The following is a 24,522-nucleotide window of genomic DNA, read 5'->3' on the forward strand; positions in this document are numbered from 1 at the left end:
AGAAACACCAATGTGTGGTTGCTGGGGGTCATGGCCTGCAACCCAGGCATGTACCCTGACTGGGAATCGAACCTGCAACACTAGCAATCTTAATAAAATAACTACAACAACAGTGGTTATAGGAACAACCGATTGTGCTTTCTCATAACACATTACAATGTAGGTATGGTTACTATGTTAATTTTACAGAAGACACTCCTCATGCTCCAAGGCATTAAAAGAGTTTCTCAATGTCATACACACAATAAATCATAAGTATAATATTTTTGTAAAGATTTCAGAATAGTTTTGATATGTTAAAAACCAGCCCTGGCTGGCATAGCTCAGTGGATTGAGCTGTGAACCAAAGTGTCGCAGGTTCAATTCCCAGCTAGGGTATATGCCTGGATTGTAGGCCACAGACCCCAGCAACCGCACATTGATGTCTTTCTCTCTCTCTCTCTCTCTCTCTCTCTCTCTCTCTCTCTCTCTCTCTCGCCCTCCCTTCCCTCTCTAAAAATAAATAAACAAAATCTTAAAAAAAAAAAAACCCTGTACTTTAGGCTCCTTAAGGCTGTGGCCATTTTTTGAAACTCACAATTTAGCTGAAAAACATAAAATCTAAGATAAAACCAATTGCTGAAGGCTTAGGTGCAAGGCTGTGGAGTACTGACTTATTTTTAGATTTGAAGAAGTGTGGGTTGCAGGTGAGGGAAGAGAAGTTTACTTAAAAAACCTTTAATTTACAAAATTATACTGTGTGAAATATATCAGTAGTTAGATAAATTATTTTCTAACTGAGCAATTAAAATGTATACCAGTACAGCAAAGAGATATTAAGGTTCTTACAAAAAGAGTGGCCTAAAGCCTAGACAGTAAGAGAGCAATACAACATGTGACTAGGCTTATAGCCCTCAGAATTTGGTAATTTTATATAAGAGATAATAACAAATCATAAAGACAATTTGTCTGGGTATGACTTTGGCAGCATTGCAGAGGAGTGAAAGCACAGTCCTGGATTAATTTGAAAAGGAGACTTTAAGAGGGAATTCTAGTCCCACTATTTTGTGCTTCATATTTCCTGTTGGTGTTATCGATTTCATCTTTAGGTGTGCGACCAAACAAGAGTTCATTTTACACAGGGTGACCAAAATGGTAGAGCGGCCTGTAAAATGGGACTTGTTTTTAAGCTGAAATAATCAGGGGTGTTTCTGCAAAACAGGAACTATAGAAGGCACAACGTTTTCTTTGCATGAATTTAATGCTCTTAGGTACAGGTAGATTAAAGATTAGTTCCAAGCAGCATGACAAGAAGAGAACTTCTAACATCGAAAGTGGTTTGGAGGCAACAGTGATGTCCATGAAAAAGTTTCCCAGCATGTGTTTCACTACCACAGCAGGGGTGCAATAACAAGTAAATTCAAAGATAAGACAACAGAGTAATCAGCCAGTGGATAAATTAATTAAATATCGGCAAGCAATACAAAGACCTTTTTCCTGATTGTAAGTTTAAAAGAAGAAAAACAATGATAAAGGGTGCAGATAGGATTTTGACTCCACCTTTCAACAAGCCTGTACATACACATCTAGGACATTATATTATGCTACTGATGTGAAGAAAAGCATAGCTTCTACTTACACCTGCAAACTGTAAGGTGGATTTGCCGTTTCTACTACCCAGAAATGGAACACAAGGTCAGCTTCTTAACGTGAAAAGTTTGTACGCTTTTCACATTCAGTGTGGGGACTCCTGCAGCCTGACAGTAAATATCAAAACGCTTTTCCAATTTGTCTCTTCACGCACACACCTTATGAATATTAAGTCTGCAGGGATAGACTCGGGTTTTCAAGAACCTGTTATTCTCCAAAATCCTCCTGCAGGTGGGTGCCTGCAGGGTTGCATTCCTTAACTTACATGCAAACTCTCTTGTCAGTAGCAGCATGTCTCCTTGTTCCAGTTATGCCTTCTTAGGGAATCGGGACGTCGGTAGCACTCAACACACTGGAATGATTATATTCATAATCATTTCCAGTCAAATAGACAGTAAAAGGAGGGAGAGGTGGAGCAGAGTTTCTAAAATCATCCATGAATATGAATATAGTGACTAATTTTTATTATCTCTGTGTCTAAGACTCCTTAGGTTGGGAAAGCTCCTTTTCTGTTAGAGTTCATCTCCACAAAATACCAGCCCAGTGGAGAAGGATGCTCTGTTAGAGTTCAATCGATTCTGTCTTTGAAGGGGGAAGGGGATGATGAGGGGAAGAAGCCAAGCAAAATGGAAACATATGTAGCATCAAGACTACAGTTGCAATGAAGGTAGGACACCCAAGAAGTGAAAAGTAGCAGGAGAAATAAACCATCACAATTCACTGACACCAACCACATGACTGGAAATAAAAAATAATGCAATCATCAAACAATTACATTTTAAAAAGTGATCTAAAGTTTCAAATTTAATAAATATATATCACCGATAGTTTATAAAATATCTCACTTATAGAAAGCCTCTGTACTATATGAATACGTATAGAATTTTATAATGATCAAATACTCATTTTCTAAAATTTACTTTCAAATCTATATTTTAGAGAGTAAGATGTGTTTTGTAAATAGTTAGAAATATGTTTGTCCAAGCTCATAATCTGGAAAAAAAATTTCATTCTGACATAGAAGTTCTTCATAATCTTTCCATATAGGTCCTTTATTTACATTTTTTTGTAAATTTAGAAAAGCTCAATTTATAAATACGGTCACTGAAATACAGTGCAAGACAAATCCAAGTGACTTTTTTATTCTAAAATAACATTTTGTTTCTCCATGACTGTTTAAAGCTCAATTTCAATGTAAGGCTTCCATTAACACAGTTAAGTCTCAAGGGTACTGAAGAAGGATCTGCAAGCCCATGCATAAATAAGGGGCTGTGGTGATCACTAAGGCCCTGATTCATTTGTCAAGCAGCTTAGGTCTGGGGAGAAGGCAGATACTGTGATGACTTCATTATTAAACTCTAACTGTTGTGTTACCCTGCTCCTGAGTCTGCAATGGAATCCCTTTACTTTCTGATTTCCCTTCATTCTATCATTTGGTCTCTCTGAGTTTCAATATTCACCTTGGGGTGCAAGTAATTACAAACTCAAGTAGTTTCCTGATATATACGTATGTTTAAAAATTCTATTAGAACAATCATCTTCTTAGTTTTGTAAAATCACAAAAAGTGTGCAAAGTTGAATTTTTTTCTACATAAATAACATAATCTTCCACACTGGCTATTAAAAACAAGATTTGTCACAAGGTCTCAAGTCCAAAGTAGTGAGCTTGAGACACATCATACTTATTTAAATATCTCATCTAGATTTATAAAAATAAATATATAGAGACAGGACTGGTTAAAAGAGACATTTTCATGTACTAAAATAACCCTGTGATATTAAAAATGTTTGCTATTGACACTTACTATTTATATTTTAATAGAAGTCCCTATTTTTAACTGACCTAAGTTAATTTTAATTACAAAGAAAAATATATTTATTGAAGTTATGATAATAACATTCTTCATCATTAATGACTTATTAGGGGTCTCAATTTTAAGCTAAACATAAAAGACAGAAAAACATGATTTGCATACATAATCATAATTATAATGATAACATCACAGTGATTATTTAATCCTTGAAAGAGTATCATCAGAAAAACAAATCTGGATATTATTTAATGCTCTGTATTAAAACATAGCTGAACTGAAACTATATACAATGTCAAATTACCTAGATAAACTGGAAAGATTTGGTGAAAAATGAAAAATATCATGTGTCTTTTAAAGGCTAAACCCATTCTGATCCCTGCTCAGTACATGTATAGTTGATTTATGATACACTCATAAGTCATGACATTAATATAGAAGAGGTGGCAGTAACACACTTATTTTTACTGTTTTATTATTTACTGTACATGTTATCAGATATAAGGCGATGTTATTTAATCTTAGTATCATATTTTTAATACAAAACAAATTTCCATTTAAGCAGAGTTAACTTACCCAGTAATACAAAAAGTATAAAATATCTAGTGACCAGAATCTAAGCGAGGGAAAATGACCAAATAAATAACTTAAATTCTCATGATGTAAAGTGCTTCCTCTGTACTCCACATAACAAAGGAAAAATAATGGGAATTTTATATTCTCATATATTAATAACCTAATTTTTACATAATATGATTTGAGATAGCATTGTTATTCCCACTTAATATAGTATGTTTCAATCTACCATAAGACTGGGTAAAGAGATTATATATTTTTATATACATATTTTATCCTTGACTGAGTATATGTTTTCTCTCTTTTTTAAAAGAGATACAGGGAAAGAAGAAGAGGAACAGAGTAACATCCATGAGAGAGAGAAACATGACTAGTCGCCTCTTGTATGCGCCTTGATGGGAAACAAACCCACAACCTGGGCCTGTGCCCCGACTGGGATTCATCCAACATATTAACATTCACCTACTGGACAGCTCTTCAACCGAAAGAGCCTCACTGTCCAGGGCAGGAGTTATATTGGTTTTTACATCTTCAAGAGTTGTGGACATTGAATGAAGAATGATTACTTCCAGCTACAGTTTTAAAATACAGAAAGCCTAATTCTCCCTAATCAAAAAAATTATCTAAATCAGCCATAACACATGGACTGTAACTGAGTTTAACTTTTTCTAAATTAAAATAAGTTAAAATTGTTATTTTGTCATTTCTTCATTATATAATATATATATAGTCTAATGTTAACATTCGTGTCTAATATTACACCATTGTAACAATTTAAAGTCTATAATAAATGTATAAATTAAAATAATTTACTGTTAGTTCTTTTTACTTCCCATATACATTGAGATTGTACACACATACAGCTTTACTTCCATGCAGAGATATGCAGAAATTCAAATGTAAACACATGTATAGATGCAGATATATAGATAAAGATATGCAATTATAAATATACAAATGTGACTTTGTATTTCACCTATAAGTTTCCTTGTATGATTCAACTGTGGCTTATTTACCATTATTGTACAAATATATACTTCAGTGTCTTGAATCTCTTTAAAGCCTTTGCATTGTGAAGTATATATAACACATATTGTGGATATTGTGAAAACCATTTCTGGCAGTCACAGTAAATTAGTATGGTAACCTGCTTTCTAGGGGAAAAATAGATAAAAGAAGTTAGTTGATTGTCTGAGGGAAAACTCCTATCGAAAACTTATAGAATTGATATCCCAGTTTTATGAATAGGTCTTATCTTACATAAATAGTGCATATTTTACATTGAGATCCTTTATTACAACCAAGACTAGACTAAACTTTGTTTACGGATGTGCCAGGAGGTGAATTGTTGGTGTTTATTTGCTTAGACTATATCTTGTTTACATGGGCTGTTGTTTTACCTCTTATACTGGCTTCCTGTAAATATTTTTCTTGTTTTTCCTGGCTTTCCTAAGTTTTACTAAAAAAATTCTATTTTAGTAAGTATGATGGGAAACTCCCTATGCATTGGCTATTCTATTAATATTACATAAAATACAGTAAGTGTAGTATGTTCCAATATAAATTTTGTGAGGTATATGTATTTCTTACAGTGCATTATAGGAAACATCTTTATCTTTAACATTCATCTTTAAATGTTTTGTTACAAAACATTCATCTTTAAAGTCAAAATTCAATAATAGCTACAAGCGATTGCTTTTTCCATTTTAGGTTGGTTAAGTTTTAGAGTAAAAAATATAAGGAAGTCATCCATGCTCTTCACCACTGTAAACCTAATCTCAAAAAGTCACATGGGTGGCAGCCTTTTAAATTCATACTTATGAAACAATTATACTCTGGTATTTCACTGATAAATTAGTAAGACCAAGAATTACCTTGCTCATGAAGAGAAATAGTATGAGATGAGAGTACTCATTCCTCCTGCAACTGACTTATAATTTGGCAAAGTAAGGGAACAGAAAAGAAAAAAAAACTTTGAATACCATCTTAAGAAATATTCAAGTTTTCCTTTTTTCCTTACCTTTTCTCATAAAAGTAAATAAACACCACATACACACACTACCACCACCACCACCACCACCACCACCATGGCTACCACCACAAAACTAGTACCTCATAAGCTTTCCATTTTCTCTTCATAGGGAGACCATTATCACGACTTTTTTCTGTTTTGTCTTGGGAGGGGTTTCTGGGTGGTGCCAATGTAAACTGTCTTGGTTAGGCTCCAGGGACCGTGCTTTTATTCAGGCACTTTGCGTTTTAACGTGGAAGTAAGACCAGCTCTTACTAGTGCTGGATTTAGGGACAAGTGCATTAACTTGGTAGGGCTGCAATGGAAATGTATAAAGTGCTGCAAAGACACTCACTCTCCTCACTGCATTCCTCACTGTATTTTAGTGGTGAGAATAATGGTCTCAGACAGAGGAATGTGAAATGAGTCATGAAAGATTAAATTGAATTAAATAAATAAAAAAGCTTCCTCAGGATGTTTAAAACAATCCAGGAATCACTGTTTTCTGTGAATCACTCTGTGTGTGTGTAAATTTCATATACAACGTGACACTCTTGGAGATGTGACCTGATTTTGTAATCCACAGTGCTCTTGGGTCACATCAGAGTTGGAGGTGGTTTAAACCCTTTGCTAAAGTTCTAGAATTATGTAAAACCCTAAATAAGAGAATGCCATACATATTCAGAGACTTTGGGGGGAGTATATTCTAAGACACAACTCATTTTTGATAATTATGCAAAATAAAAAGAAAAAATGCTTTATCTCAATAAATGTCTTATGTTCTACAACACAAATGGTCATATTTATAAGTTAGTGTCAAGTAAAAGTAAACAAAGTTAATTAAAACCAAGAGCTTTTTGTTCTTATTTAACATATTTTCTTCTTCCTTAAGAAAATTTAATTTTATTTAAGTAAATAATTTAAAAAGTAAAATATCCAACCCAAGAACTTAACTAGAGCTTTTATAGTAAAACATCTTACCATAAACCAAACTCACTCTACAATTAATATTACTATGATTTGATATTATAAATAATATAAAATAAAAAGAATAATATAAGAATATATATATAGGAAGTATAAATATTTAAAACATAATATTGGACATTTCTTAATGTATCACACTCTGTTTTTTTCCAATGTTAGATTTATTTATACATTACATTTAAATTTTTATTGGTTGGAACAAAATTAGTCTTAAAGAATATCAAACTAATGACCCATCACATTGAAGTATTTTTATTAATGCTAAATAATCATCCATCCAGACCCTTCACTTTCACAGAGGGCAAGGTGCATACTCACATAAGTCATTACATTAACCTTTACTTTACTTCATACATTCTTCCACACAAGGTATTGCCAAATTGCTCACACATTGTTATGTAATTACCCAAGGCATTTTGATTAACTGCACCTACTCATACCGCAAATCTTATAGAAAATGCATATTTGCCTTAAATCACTATTAATATCTACAGAGGTAAGCCAATAGAAAAACAATTGCCAATTAACTTTTTTTAGTCCTGTTGGTGACTGTACCATATGGTAGACTGTACCACAGATTGAGTGTACTGGTTAAACTTTGCAAGTACTAGGGTCACAGGAAAACACCAGATGAAATCTCCACACAAGGTGACACTCAGAAGAGCTTCTGATCCAAGATACATTGTATCAAGTTGAGCAACACAGCATTTAAAGATGTAATTTCAAAGCCAACTTTGATATTGTGACCTTGTTACACATAGGCAGTGGTACAAGACATTGTTTCAATTATACAATGAATACAGTGATGGTGGCATAACCATTTCAAAACTGTTTTAAAAACTATGAAATCATGTAATAAAAGGAAAAGCCATGTTTTTTTTTAATTCTAGAAATTATTATCTTATATTACTTGCTTTGATATTCCTACCAAATATATCTGACTAAAGTTAGTGAATTACTTTTAAATTGATACTAATAATCAGCTTTCTCTACAGCATTTTTCTAGTCATTATTTACAGAATTAGGTTTCATCACACTCTGCACTTTATCTTCCATTGTCTCATTTTTCCGAACAAATGCAGAGATGACAGTATGTTAACATCTCAGCATATTTCTAAGTGCATACAATTATTTTGTGCTCTTCCTTTGACAAAAAATGTAGTTAGATCAATAATAATATGCTCTATGACAAGACCACAAATGCAAGCTGTTAGTATTATGTCCAACTTCTTTGCTTCCACGTGCTGGAGCAGCATGTTATTTCATTTTCTTTATCTTTCAAAAACCAACCACTCAAACCTGAATTAAGCAGTTTTTTAGCTACACAAATGCATTCTTCACTTGACATGGCATCGCCTAGGCAATGAAGCAGTGTCTGCATCTAAAAGTAGAATTTACCCTCTATTGTATGCAGGAGGTGTTTAAATTATAATTTTTCCAAGTAAAGGACACTGAATGATCAAATTCACTCACAGTCAGGTATAGTTGAAGATGGGTAACACTTTTAATTCCATACATAAAGTAAAAAGAAAGTTTTGTGTAAAAGTTACCACTTTTTTGCCATTAAATAATCCCTCATGTTTTTCATACTACATAGAGTTCAAAAACCATGCAAAAAAAACCCTTATTAGTAGTCACATGAATCTTCAAAACAAAATATTAAATGGCAACAGATCTCCAAAGAAAACTTCAATTTCTCCTCAAATCTATAGTCTCATTAAAAGTACATCATAAAAATCTATGTGAATTTATCTGCTATAGGTGATCATATTTATTTTAGTGCACCTTTGATGTTTAAAATAGATTCCAAGAGCATACAATGTTAGCAGTGTCTAATTGCAAATCCTGTGGAATAATGATAACCTTATAATTAAAATTTATCACACCGTTTGAGATTAATGTGCTTAAAATTAATTGATGAAAATGGTTGTATTGAGTATGCAAAGAAAAAGAAACAATACTTCATCAAATCAATGCATTTTCCATGTCACTTCAAACAAAACATGCCAATTTTGCTTTTGAAACTCTTCATCCTGTGGTTTTGATTCAGTCTTTTTTACATTAGGATACATTTGCCCACTGTAATAGAAAGCAATTAGAGGCAACCAATGTACACATTCAGAATACTGACCTGAGCAAAGACCACAGATGTTTGAATAAACCTTTACCAGGTAAAGTGATCACACAATCCTGACATCTCCTGACATCGTATGTCCATCTACATGTATCATTTACATATCACTTCATTTTAATATTAAAAATAAAGAAACCATATCTTCTTAACCTATGAAAAAGATGTGGTTCTTTTAACAGTTCTGACTCAAATTAAATAAACAACAATGATGGGAAACACAAGGGTCCATTTAAAATTATTATAATAATAATAAACATAAATCCATTAATGTGTAACTGATTCAAAGCTACTAATATCAACTAACAATGTAAAGTTTGGTTTCATTTTTATAACAATGCTCCATATGCAGATTTGAACACTATAACAAGAGCTTGGGTAGGTATCAGTTCTGTAAAAGTGAAATAACAAACTAATGTTTGCAAGTTTTACCCAAGCATTTTAATAATACCTTATTCAAATACCACAAAATGTATTCTTACCTGATCCACACGTTGGGAGAGAAAGGGAGAAATATAGCTAATAGGAGAAAAGCAATATGTGTACTATTCCATGATTAGGAGGAAAAATTGAGTAATGAATAGCTCATATTTGCAATCAAAGTAAATAACACTTACTGTCTTAAACAAGGGAACTGAGTCTAGCCCAGCTCAGCCCTGACAACCCCGGCAGCAGTGTGGCTCTGTCTTATTCCTCCTCTTTTTATAGTATCTTCAGAGCTGAATCTTCATGCATCTCAGTGTTTCTCCCTCTTCGAGCATCACTTTTAACTCAGGCAGGCAGGAAGCTGAAGCCAAAGGAACTCTCTATCTGATTGGTTTCCATTCAGCATTTCTGATTAGTAGGAGACGGTCCCTCGCACAGAGAGATACTGCCGCTGAAGGCGCTGCAGGGCTCCAGGTTTGGGGCTGGGGCAGTCAAGAACTCTGCGCACAGTGATTTGCAAGCGAATGGAGTGGGAGGGCTCCGAGAGGAGGGATTTGTCAGAGACCCCCCGTAAGAGAAAATAACCCCGTGTTTTTAGTCTCCTTTAATCAGCTCCTTTAATCTGTTTGCAGTTGGGAGAGAAAGGTCACAGCATGTCTAACCTGTAAATCATCTGTCAAAAATATACATCACATGGAGAGCACCGTTTCTCAAAACGAATTCCTTGCCTAGTCTCTGCAGAATTCACCACCACATCTTTCAGTTCAATACCAAAATGCCAAGTGTAAGAAAAGGAAGAGGAATAACCCATATTAAATTTATTATTAGTGATAATGAATTTTTATCTGTCTCTATGAGTTTATAAACTAAAAAGATTCCAAAACAATAACTTAAAAGCATCTAGTGTTGATGCTTTATAATGTTCTTTTGCAGTAAAAAGAATTATTTCAAGTATAATTTCAAGTTGCTACAACACTTTGTCTTATACTTGATAAGGCAGTTGAGGGATTTTCACCTGCTTTGGAAAAGTGACCACAGCCACATTGCAAAGGTGGTTGGTCCACCTGTTACATTTGCTGTTGTACATTGCACAGCCTTTAGAGAGGGTAAATCCTAACAGAGTCAAGCCCTGTTTCAGAAGAGAAGTCCCTTTAGCACTTCTGGAAATGGCACAATAGAAAGATATTGATTAGCAGATAAATCCTTCTGAAAAGAAGTTGTAGTAACAGTTGCATGAAATGTGCGGCTGGGGAATATGACTCACTTTATAACGATTCGTTAAGTCACAGTAGGTAAATAGCTTAAATGCCAAAATTTATCAATACTCTATTTGATGCTTCAAACGAAAACTCACAGTAGAAAATGAAAATAAAATTGCCACTTCTTTTTATTTTCCAGTACTGTAGCTTATCCATAAAGTATAGATAACAGAGTTGTCTATCGGAGTCATGTGAATTATGGAAATTTATTTCTTATAAGGGAAAACAAATAGGTCAAAAATACAGGTTTACATATTCCCAAGCAGAAGGTGACACCACTAATGCATGGTAATTGAACTTCTAGTAAATGGTTTTAAATAATTATGAATTTAAAATACAAGAAATAAGCAAAAAATGGACTTTATTTGTTCCCCTACAACAGAAGAAAAGAAGAGGAATAAATAAAGCTTTATTCGTATTGTCCGGGGCCACACACATGGAAATGGTTAACAACAGCTTAGTGAATTCTTCATGGAGGCTAAGAGTGTTTTCTTGAGGCAAAGCCACTTAATTTAAAATTCACATGTCCTTTTATACTTATTACTTGCAGATTTACTTGTTCCTTTCTATAAAAGTATGCATTATAGAAGTCTCTTTGTTAATACCGAGACAAAGTAATATATGTAAAATAGGAAAAAGAAACCAAAGTATTTTATTATAGTTTAAGATAGGTATTCACAAATAAAATCTTTAAATCTCTAAAGTTGCATACATTTCATCTCCCACTGACACCCATCTGAAAGGAAAAACCGTTTTGTGTGAAATCCATGATGCAACAGAGCATTCTATTGCCTGATTTGAAGTTGTTTCTACTACTCCTAGAAAAAGAGTTGTTTCTACTACTCCTAGAAAAAGAGACATGGGCTGGGGGAGGGGCAGAGTGGTGCCTGGGTAAACACGATTACTACTCAGGACTCTGCCGCCTTTCTCTTCATTATCATAGTGATCACGGAGCATTTAAAAACAAAGGACTCAAATCTTGGAATTACAGAAAACTCTTCTGGATCATGTGTATAGGTAATTGTAATTTTTCAGATATAAATAGCATTCAATCTCATAAAAAACAGTTTTTACTACTTAGAATAATGCATGCGAATGTTTAGCAAATACATAATTTGCAAAAATTATTAATCAGCATCATTATTTACAGTAAGAAAATAGTTCCTCTTCCTATATATTTGGATTTCAAAATTTATTAACAGCAGCAAATGTAAGATATTATTTTATTTATTTTTTTCTAAGTTTCTTGAGTTATAGTTAACTTAGTCATTTGGAACTTTAAATATATTACTACTGAGAAAAGACACTATGGAATGTTTCTTCTGTTTTTAATATATTGCATCTTCTTACTGGAGGACTCCACCTATTTAATACCATTCAAGACAACTGACATACTCCTACTGCATAGAAAACCTCACTATTTTTAGCATTTTATTATAATAAATGCTATTCTATTATACAATAATCATTTTGCAAATTGGTGAGAGAGAAACGTTGAAAAAATAGTGTAGTCACAATGCTAGTTAATGTTGTACTAAAGTGGAAATGAAGGATGAATTCATAAATAAAATCAACTCAAGCAGGTTTTTAAGGAAACAGTGGGTCGTGCCTACAGTGTTTGGTGAGGCCCTTACATGAAGACCGGCATGTGTCACTGGAACAGCTATGGGACAGAGCTCCCTGCGCAGTGGCACCAGTCACAGTGCCACCTGGGTAGGAACTTCTCTCTCCTTCCCAGCTAAACTGAAACTCTTCGCTCAACAGCTTCCACTTGTCACTGTTATGAATACCCCCTATCAGACCGCGACACCAAAGATTTGCTCCTACAACCTCAAGATTAAAGTATACTCAGGAATGGAGCAAAAAATTATAAATCATCCCCTCCTTTTCCCTTACAAACCATCATTACTCACATCCCAGTTTACAGCAAACCTTCTCTGGAGTTGAAGCTTCTTCCATCACCTATCATCACTGTGATTTTTTAATCACTGTGGCTTCAGGCGTCCCCGAATCTCACTGGAATCCCCTCAGACCAATTATGCCTGATGGTGAATCTGTGTAATCTCACAAGGTTCTTTGTGTACTCAGCCTTTTCTTTGAACATCCCCTTCAATTTTCTAACTCAAAGCTGGCAGTCGTATAAAAACTATTTTCCATTTCATGTTTCTCATCTGAGAAATGATATTAGCCACGTAGTGCATGGACCACAGGCCTGGCATTGGAATGACAGATCACCTTGTTTGTCTTTGCCCAGCTGTTTGTTCTCATTCCTTTACCCGTAGACGAAAGAATGTCTTGCTTGTTGTAGATTTAGTCATGTCTTACTCTCCTTGTTTAAATCATTTAAAGACCTTAATAAATTCAGCAACCACTTAGGTGATCCTCACAATGCATTGATTCCTCCTTGCCTTGCTTTTTCGATTTCCAATGATCATTTTCCCCTCTCCTTTTCAGCTGTAAGTTCATGGTTATATCCTATCAGAAGAGACAAAGACTTTTTTTTCCTTTTGAACGACCCCGTTAAATCTTCTCCATTTTTTACCTCAAGGTGAATTAAGAATGGGTTGACTCAGTAGAACTAAATAAGATAGGCATGAAAGACTACTAGGGTTCCACCTGCCCTGTATGATTGATAAGTGGGTGTCTCTACAAGGCACAGTCAGAGAGGAGAGTTACTTTCATCCTGATGGCCTTATCTGAGCAGGAAAGATCGCAGGATCTGGTGCCCACACTCCCATACTTGAATGGGGAAATCTTTTCTGAGGAATCATCTAGAGTGTCCAACCCAAACACCCCACTCTGTGAGAGGGAGAAAGCTGAGGCACTCAAAAGATGCATCTCAGTCCTTTCAGGATGCTATAACAAAATACCATAGAATGGGGGGTTTATAAACAGCAGAGACTTATCTGTCCCTGTTCTGGAGCCTGGAGAGCCAGCATACCCTCACTCTAAGTCTTTTCACTACATCCTCATATGGTGGAAGGGTCAGGGATCACTTTAGGTTCTCTCTAGAAAAGCACTAATCCTATTAATGTAGACTTCACCTTCATGACATGATTATGTTCCAAAGGCCCCACATCCTAGCAGCATCCCGCAGGGAGCAGTATGTCATCATCTGAGTATTGGGAGAGCACAGACATTCGGTCCTCTGCAAGACTGTACTCATATTTTTCTTATAATACTATTTTTCTTGGCAGAACCTTGACTTGCACCTGTGTATGTGTCCAAATTGGTGTTTGTAGCTAACCTGTGCCTTAATACCTAAACATTTCATTATAAAAAATAATATGACCTGCATATTATGGTTTTTTGTTTCCAAAAAATCCCAATTCTGAATCCTACTGTCAAGTCGCTGTCTGTGATCTGACACCAGCAAGACTTCTTCCCCTGCGGGACCTCCCTTCTTCCGACTTCGCATCCATGTTCATCCCCAAACCACTCTTTTGCATAATCTCTTGTTCTGTTTGCACTCCGTGATTGCGCACACACAGACACCAGGGGATTTTATTTATTTATTTATTTATTTTGAGAATGGTGAAAAAACTTAAGGAATAGGTAAAGTGAATGAAGTATGGACCACATATGCCCTGGGATCATGAAGAGTCATACTTCAAACAGCACAGTAGCAGTAGAATTTTGGAGCCAATGTTGCTGTTCTTGGTTCTTCATTTTTTCTGCGGGATTCAGAGAGCTTTGACAAATCCCAGGCTTTATATAGAAGATGAAAATTTAGAAAGTTCACCGAATCCTTGAAATCTCTCCTTGGATGTTCATAAACCATGCAAAACATGAATGGCTTATAGTGACTCTTTCACTAATTTTTAGAAAATTCTACTTATGGTTATAGGCATCTCTGGAACCATTATTACAACTGCCATTTCTATCACTAGTAATAACAATACCCTTGATTATAATAATAGCAAAGGCTATAACTTATTGTGTATATTTGTTAATACCTATAAGCATTTCTTAAATTTCTTGAAACAACTCTGCAAGGTGGAATTTGTTTTTTTTTCTTTTATTGATACAGTGCAAAGAAATATGGTCAGCCAAGTTACTTGTCAAAATTCACTTACCCAGGACTTTGATAGCACCAGGAGCAGAAATCTGTTCTGTTTAAATTTCATTCTCATTCTTTTAAGCACTATGACCTACTACCTCCTTCAATTGCCTGCTGGCAACAAAGTACATCCCAACTCATGAGCTGATGGACACAGGTAACTAGAATATTACATATCCCCTGCAGAAATTTCTAATTCTCATAATTTCTGAACAGTATAAAATTATGACTAACATGGTTACCTTGTTATAGATATGTTTTATAAATATTATCTAAATATAGAGAATGTAGAGAATGTGTACCTAGATTTAGAATAAGTTCTAATAAGGAATTAGGTTAGAAGGCCAAGACAATTTTAAAATGATTTATGAGTACATAGAAAATTTATACAAACTGAAACACTTTGATATTTAAAAGACCGATAACAACAATTTAAATTCTAGAAACATTGACTCTAAATCAAAGAGCTTTATAATAAACAGTATCTCAAAGCTTCAAAAAGGAGCCTGCCCATGAAAATAACAAAAATTGCAGGCAATTGAAAGAAGAAAAATATGTTTTCCAACAAGTAAGCTCACATTTATCTCTATGTGCCTGTCATGTTTTAATTTAGTTAATAGCAATTTCTTATGGGTGGTTCATATGGAGACTTCCATCAATGACTTTAATATAAATGTCTTACACAGGTTTCTGCTAATAATATCCCTTTTAAAATTTCCTAAATGTTTTAAGGAAAACTCTAATTTATAGTCTTTTTTCCTTTTAGATTTTTAAAAATTTTAAATTATTGTTAAATTTACGTTTCATTTTTGTAATTTTATAGTTTTACAATGTATATAATATTTTAATACATTGTATTGTGTTATAATTGTGATAAGTATCAATTGGATGATTTGTACAAAAATTATAATTAAGATAGTACAAAAGTATATATGCATATATACATATATTTATATATATGTATAAGTACACATATGTATATATACACATACATATCTTAAGGGCACAGCCAAGGAAAGATTGAAAGTTCTGAGTTAAACATTGACTTTGACTAAATTAGCAAATTAGCAAACCTGTAAAGAATAACTTTGACACACATAGGACTTTGGTAGAAGCGCTGAAACACCAGAGTAGAAAGTCTGAGTTTCTTCTCTTAAGATACCAAAAGAATAATTTATACCTTGCAGAATGAAGGTGACCTTGTGAAGTCACCTTGTGGAGTTTGCTTTTGAAACCTACTAAAAGGAAATATCTCTGACTCTTATCTACTGTCTGATGGCATCTAACCCTGGTTGGAATAAAACTAGGTCAGTGGTTCTCAGCCGTGTCCACACATGACAGACAATTGCCTGAACATAAGCTCCTCCTCTTGAAATTCTGATTCAGTTGTTCCAGGGTAAAGCCAAGGTTGTGGTGATCTCCAAAGCTCCCCTGGGGATTCCAGTGAGAAGGTCTGAAAACCAGCAGTGGCCAGGGAACCTGAGAATAACAGCCTTACAATTTCAGCCCCTGGGTATGTTGAGGAGAGGGTCTAAGCATACAGGATCTACAGGTCCCTGAAGACTTCAGTTTCCAGTGCTTCCAGTACCATTTGCAGGACTCAAGGTCAATGGAAGTTTCCATACTTCCTTGAATGTATTGCTTTTTGTTTGGTTTGCACTTTTTGCATGTACTGTTCCTTCTGCCTGAAAAGTCTTTATTTCTTCTTTTTTATTTTATTTTAATTGTTGTTCAAGTACAGTTTTCTCTCTTTTACTGCCATCCCAGCCCACCCTCCCCAGCCCTCCCCACCTCCCTCCCATTTCCACGCCCCCCAGCTTCTGTCCACGTCTCCTTTATACTTGTTCCTGTAAACCCTTCCTCTTTTTCCCTGAAATTCCCTTCCCTCGCCCCTCCGATCACTGTCAGCCTGTTCTCTATTTCAGTGTCTTTGCTTATATTTTGCTTGTTTATCAGTATGGGTGGAACTGGAAAGCATTATGCTAAATGAGAAGTCTTTCTGTTCTCTGTATGTTTGTAAATCCTTCAATACAGTGTAATTGCCACCTTCTTTGTGGTGGTATCCCTGGTGTACTGCTCCTCATCAGGCATCGCTAAGGGGCATACATTTCTTTCTGTCTCTTTTATCTGTTGTTGACAGGCCCATCTCCCTCCATCCGACTTAAGTTCCTTGGAGGTAGAAATCTTTTTTCATTTACACATGGTGATATTGCCAGCACCTACATCATTACCTGCCTGACAACAATAGTGCTCATAAAGCGGTTCTCTAATTTTTAAATCAGCCAACTGATTAATATATAGGATTTAAAGGTTTTTTTTTCACTAAGAGAAAGAACTTTCTGCAATTACCTCATTGTATATAAAATATACCTAAGCTTATCTATACAGCAGAGTAATTTATCAGACACTACTAAAGTAACAGTTTTACAAACACACCTTAAAAGGAAATGTAATATTAGTCAACATTTGGTTTCATTGTTTTGGCACTTGTGTATGAAGATTAATATTGTAATACCTATATATTAATTTCAATTTATAAAGGAAATATGCACACAGAAGAACTAGACTGCATTTGCATTTTGTTTGTTTTAGGTTTAATTGATGTTATGCTTAACAAAAGTACCAGAATTGAAAACCAACCATAAGTTATTGCGCTATTTACCTCCTACATTTTTCTCATTGGATTTCCACAATTATATAAAAAGGTATGCTGGAATTTTCCCACCCTACAAATAAAAAATGGAGGCTCAGAAATGGTCACGATGTTACAGCCAAATCACATAGCTACCAGCTGGTACAAATGGGATTGAACATAAATCTATTTTATTCTGACACTTATTTCTAGTATGCTATACATGAGAACATCACATTACATGTTCTGAGCACAATTTTCTTTTCATAGTCTACTTTTCTGGAGAATGGGTTCAATAATTTAGACAATAATTCCCAGTTTTCCATGTGTTAGTTGTATGAACCTGGATAAGTTACTCAATATCTCACAGTCTCAAGTTCACACAACAGAGGGGGAACTAATCATAGAGTCTCTGTGAGGATGCAATGAGGTGATGCCATTGGTATGGAGCAGGGCTCCTGACTTCTGGGCTGAGGACCTGTACCAGTCAGGGCCTGTTAGGCACTGGGGCTGCACAGAAGGAAGCCACCTTGAATGTAATGTACTCAAATCATCCAGAAACCATCACCCCTACTCTGGTCCATGGAAAAACTGTCTTCCATGACACTGGTCCCTGGTGCCAAAAAAGGTTGGGGGCCACTGCAGATAACTAGGTATTAAGTGACTAGTATCAAATTTGAAATGCTTGCTTTCAAAACAAAGAGAAGTGCATCCACAGAGATGAGACCCAGGTGTAGTTTAAGGATTCTTCTGGCCTACTTAAACCTTCCCTCCTGATGCCGGCTGTTTTTCCAGTTTGACACCTGGGCCAAGACATTCTGTAATATATCAACGTACTCACAGCTGAAGTCTTAGGTATATCTGTTTGGGATTCTTCACTTTGAGAATCCAGACGAATACTGAGAATTAACATCAACCGGGCCTGCACATGGACTAGAACTCAATTATGCAAAAGATGACAAGGGAAAGTTGATTCAGAAAGAATATGCCAACATTGTTACAAAGAAAGCCAAAGGAGGACACACACAATGTATTTCCTGAACCTCTGTAATGGGCAACAGAAGAGCACTTCTGTTGTCTTATGGGGGTGAAAAAAGCATAATGAAAACTTTGGTAATCATGTCATTGGTACTTAAAATCGAGCTTTATATAGTGCATATTTCTTTGAGAGGGAGTGCCCCTTTCTGGGTATTTCAGGCTTTATATGTAATTAATTATATTTGATGTATACGTTTTAAAAACAGTTTGAGTAATTGTTATTTTAAGTCCTATCTGATGATCGTTGTGAATATTTAGATCATTTACATATAAGTGCTGATACAGTTGGGTTCAAATCTATTCTATGGGTCTTTGTTTTCTGTTTGACATTTTCTTTTTTATTCTTCCTCTCTTGGCACTCTTTATATTAGATATTTTTATTTCATTTATTTAAATTTCTTCTGGTAGCTTCTTGGCTATACATTTTATTGCTCTTCTACTGGTTACCTTAGAAATAACAAATAGCCTTAATATATTAGAGAAATACTACATGTTTTTATTATTAAGCAAGTTACTATTATTTTACAACATCTAAAACAATACAAAAATGATTATAATAGGATGACTTCATTTTCTGTACCTACCTGTGTAATTTTTGTTATATATTTAATCCTACATATGTTTATAAAATACAAGACATTGTATTTAATAGTTTCATGCTATAAACAGTAATAGAATTTTATATTTAATTGTATGTTTACCATTCCATTACTCTTTATTCTTTCTTAGAGGAACTTCTTATCTCTTTCCATTTGAGATATAGCATTTCCTGTAGTGACTGTATACTTTAAAACAGATTTTCTTAGCTTTTATTTTTCTGAGAATATGTTAATTTCACCTTCATTTTTGAAGACGACTTTTGCTGGATACAGAATTCTTTAACTGTTCTATTTTTTTCATCAACTGAACCATATTTCTTTATTTTCTGCTAAGAAAAAGATTCTGTACAGAAATCAGTTATTTTTTATTATTGATCATTAAAAATAATATTTCTCTTTTTCCTCTGGTTGATTTTAAGATTTACCCTTCATATTTCATTCTCTGAGGTTTGTTTACATTTTTTCTAGGTGTAGTTGTCTCTTGTGTTTCTTCCTGTGGTTCCTGTATTGACTTTCTCAAATATGTGTTTTGATATCTCTTTATATTTAAAAAGTCCTTACTTATTATTTTTCTTAAAAATTACTTCTGTAATTCTCTATCTTCTTTTTCTATGACCTCATTTACATCCTTGTTTTTTATCATATGCTGCATTTTCCTCTGCTGTCTCCCATTTCCATTCTTTTGTTCCCTGCGTTTCAGATGAGGTATTTTTCTCTTGAACTATCTTTAAGTTTTCTAATCCTCTTTTCTAGTCAATAATATTAGTCTAGCATTAACTCATCTTTTCATCCATTTTGTAAAATAGTTTTAATTTAACAGAAAAATAATTTTCTGATGCTTATGTTTATTTCATAATCTCAGTTATTTTCAAGTCAGCTTCTGCTGACAGTTTTACCTCCTGAATATCACTTGATGGACTTCTCTTTCACACATCAAATGCTTTTTATTGCATACTGAATATTGGGCCTTTTACTATGAGAAGCTGGCATATGCTGACTTTTTCTAAAGAGTAATGATATCTGTTCTGGCATGCACTCTAACACTCATGGATCACCTGGGTCCTGTTGACTATAAGGACTGTTAGCGTAGATTTTAGAGCATTTAGTGTGGACTATTTTTAAGACTACTCGTGTGGATTTATTTCTGTTAGCTCTTTCCTGTGGTTTTCAGTGTCTCAACACCCAGAATCTGCATTAAGTTATCTCTATTCTGGCTGAGTTTATGCACCAATGGATTTTAACTCTGCAGACTCTGGCACTCCTAATTGGCTCAGTCTCTCAGAATCTGTTGTCTCCTAGGCTTCCCAAAGTTTTGCCTTGAATGTGTATACAGCCAAGGATACAGGAGAATTTTTATGTAAGTGTTTAGGTATCCTTGTATGTAGTTTCTGCCTTCCTCATAACCTGCATCCCAGACTTCATTGCCCTGCCTGCCTTAGTTTCTCATTTCCATCCATGCAGCAATATAGCCACCTCTGCTTCTATTGCATTTTCCCTTGTACTTTGGCCACAGACACCAGGGGGAAAGCTGAGATAAATGTAGAGTTCACTTTTTATGCTTTCCTTATCTCAAGTATCATAACACTGAATTGGTTATTATCTTAGAGAAAAATTGGTGTCTCAATTAAATTGACCTCAATAGGGAAGAGGTGACTCACAGATCAGCTCCCACTATCTCTTTTCTTTAAGGATGGCTTGTGTGGCTCCATATGGGACAGCATCTCATCTCCTGCCTGTATCTGAGCATTTGTTCTTATTTTCAGGTAGCTGAATACATCCATTTATTTTTTACTCCATATGTTGATCCCTACTCCTAGAAAGTTTCCAATTCTTTTAATTTTGTATCATTATTACTTTATATTGATTAATTTATTTCAGTTTGGTTCTTGCCTGGTTGGCTCATTTTTGCTTCTTTGCCATTCTCTTCTATCCTTCTTATTTTTTAATTGAATTTATTTAAAATGAATAAAAGAAAAATTTACCCATTTGTTCCACTCCTCACCCCCACATCTGGCAGTGGCCAATTGACTCTCTATAACTTTGATATTTGGGAGCCTTGGTGGTTTTGTTTGTTTTTAAATTCTACACGTAAGAGAAATTCTAAGGTATGTGTCTTTCTCTGGCTTATTTCACTTGGCATAGTGCCTTGGAGGTCCATCCATCTTGTAACAAATGGAAAGATTTCATTTATTTCTGGCTGAATAATATATAAACATTATCCATTATGGTTTTTCTATATATTTTTATTATAAATCATACTGCAATGATTATGGGGTACATGTATCTTTCCTACTTAGTGTTTTCATTTTTGTTGGATAAATACCCAGAAGTGGAATTGCTAGCAATTCATTCTAATCCCCCCAGCCCATTCTAATTTCAAACTCAATCCACTTGAAGAACACATATTCGATCCTAAAAACATTGTCAAGTATCATCTGTTTACCTCCCTCTTACCGTTCAAGCTGAATTAAAAGCTTCCCACTGTATGTTCCAGTAAATTATTGAACATGATTCTATGTTAGCATATTTATGGCTAATATGTTGCATACAATACTAGATTACATGTTTTCAAGTAGAATGTATTTGTTCTTCTGTTATTTCTATTCCTATAACTGCCTCTGTTATAGATACATGGAGAGTGGGGGTAATAAATACTCATTGTGTAAAAAATAAAAACCTCGTGAATAAGAAGTATAATAATGTATCTGGTTTATTAAACAATATTTATATGATATATTTAGAGTCTTAGATAAAACAGGTCTGATTATCCTAACCAACTTCTAATGTAAGATTAAAAAAAGAAAAACAAACAAAATACAATTGAAGTAGAAAAGATTCCCATAATAGGTAGCTATAAACTCAGTACCGGGAACCTATTTTTCAAGATTCTAGAATCCATAGTGTTTCCACTAACCAAAACGACTATGAAATTCTTCACTTGAATAGAACTTTTAGCAAGATTATTATTTAAAATTATACAGGTGACATATTAAGATAGTAATAAATGACAGAAGATGTTTTAATTATATGTTATGATTCTGATGATAGAATAGAATAATCAAAATATATTGAGTATAATATCTTAATATACACATACAAGCACATAAGGCATATATATTAGAAAATATATACCATTAATTTCTTAAAATAGAATTTATAACCTCAAAGAAAAATATGACAATCTGAAAAAGTTAATAATATATTCATAATTTTGTAGAGTTAGATAGCATATATACAAAGTATGTTTATATAATTTGATGTAGTAAGCAAGTGACTAATCTGTCTGTTGACAGTAAAACGTTTTAAACTGTTAAAGATAAAGATCTTATAAATCTTTATAAGCATGTATACATGATTTGAAACAAAATGTTCTCTAAAAGTTAAGTGTGGATGATATATATATATATATGTATGTATATATATAATTATTCCTCTTGAATAATAATTTATAGCATCAAGGTGAAATTGTTCTTTTGTTAATCATTAACATCAAAGTAGAAAAGGCACTTGTAACAATATATTTAATTATGAACTTCACAGTAAGTCAAATTTAGGCAGAATTATATAACTCCTATTGTTCTCCCATGAAAGTGAAATAAGACTCCTCATTGATATTGCATTTAGCAATAGAATTGCATTTTATGTTTTAAACATGTTTTATCAATCACACACTAAGTCAAACTGTTTCTGATTTCAGCAGCCTGAGACTTCTGCTGCTGCTATATAATACTACTGATTAAGCCAAAAATGCAGAAATGCATTTTAAAAATGATTATCTAAACTCAGATACATGCATGCTGAGACTAGGCTTACTGTTAAATTGATTTTTCAAGTAATTGACACAGTTTCAAATACTTTTGTGCAGAACTCTCATTCTCTCTCTCTCTCTCTCTCCTCTTATTCACCTACAGTGCTTTCTAGTTTGGGACGCATTACTGGCAAATAGCAATTATTAAACATTTGCATCTATGTTGGAAGTTTAATTTTAATATGCAAATAAAAGAGTTTTTCAATTTCTTACAAATTTTTGTACTAATGTACAAAAGTTCACAAAATTAGATTGTATAATCACCTACTGGTATAACTAAAAAATAAAATTTGATTATCTTATTTTTTTAATTATACTTTATTGATTATGCTATTACAGTGTCCCAATTTTTCCATCTTTGTGTCCCGCCACCCAGCACTCCTCAGGCAATCTCCACATCATTGTTCATGTCAATGACTTATGTGTGTAAGTTCACTGGCAACTCCATTTCCTATACTGTGCTTCACATCCCCGTGGCTATTCTGTAACTAGTTATTTGTACTTCTTAATCCCTCACGTCTTCACCCATTTTCCCACACTCTCTTCCCATCCATCAATCATCAAAACCCTCTCCATACCCATGATTCTGTCTGTTCTTCTCATTTGCTTAGTTTGGTTTTTAGATTCAGTTGTTGATAGATATGTGTTTATTGACATTTAGTTGTTCATAGTTTTGATTTCTTATTTTTCTTAAATAAGTTCCTTTAACATTTCATATAATAATGGTTTGGTTTTGATGAACTCCTTTAATTTTTTCTTGTCTGGGATGCTCTTTAACTGCCTTTCAATTCTAAATCATACCTTTGCTGGGTAGAGCAATATTGGCTATATATGTCCTGGTTTTCATGACATTGAGTATTTCTTGCCAATCTCTTCTAGTCTAAAAAAAGTTTTGCTTTTTTTTTTTAGAAATCAGCTGACAGTCTTATGGGAACTCCCCTGTAAGTAACTAACATCTTTCCTGTTGCTGCTTGTGAGATCTACATGATCAGTCACTATGGTTTCCCAGGTGGTACAGGCCAAAGTCAGTCCCCATGTGTTTTGCTTGGTGTCATCCTGCCTGAGCTATAAAGCAATCTTAGATGGCTGCTGCTTGTCCTGGGTTTGGAATTCCCAGGAAAAGCCAAGCTGTGAATTTAGGCTGACTGCTGCTACTTCAGTGCCTGGGACCACTTAGCAAGAGTTACGGGGGGCTGGGAACTCACTGACATTGGCTGTTGCTCATTTGAAAGGATTCAGGAAGTTGTGAGGCATGAGCCAACACTAGCCATTCATATAGAAGAACCACTGTTAAAAGCTGTATTTTGGGTGTAATGGAACCTCAGGATCTCTCCAGGGTGGGTCAGACAGTGTGAGCCATGTTGATGGAGTCTCAGATGTAGTACCCACCTGCTGGCTCTGTAGCTCTGTGGCTAGAAGGTTTAAAAAAGCAACAATGGCCTCTGCCCACTGTTCTGTCTGGGAGAATGCTGTTCCCTAGTTTTCACATTGATACCAGGCACTTCAGTTCCTCCCTCTATGCCACTGGTGCTTTTCAAGCTGCTACCCCAGTACT

The sequence above is a fragment of the Phyllostomus hastatus genome, unplaced genomic scaffold (assembly GCF_019186645.2).
Source record: "Phyllostomus hastatus isolate PE091 unplaced genomic scaffold, TTU_PhHast_1.1 phas_contig_58, whole genome shotgun sequence".
NCBI classification, from domain to species: domain Eukaryota; kingdom Metazoa; phylum Chordata; class Mammalia; order Chiroptera; family Phyllostomidae; genus Phyllostomus; species Phyllostomus hastatus.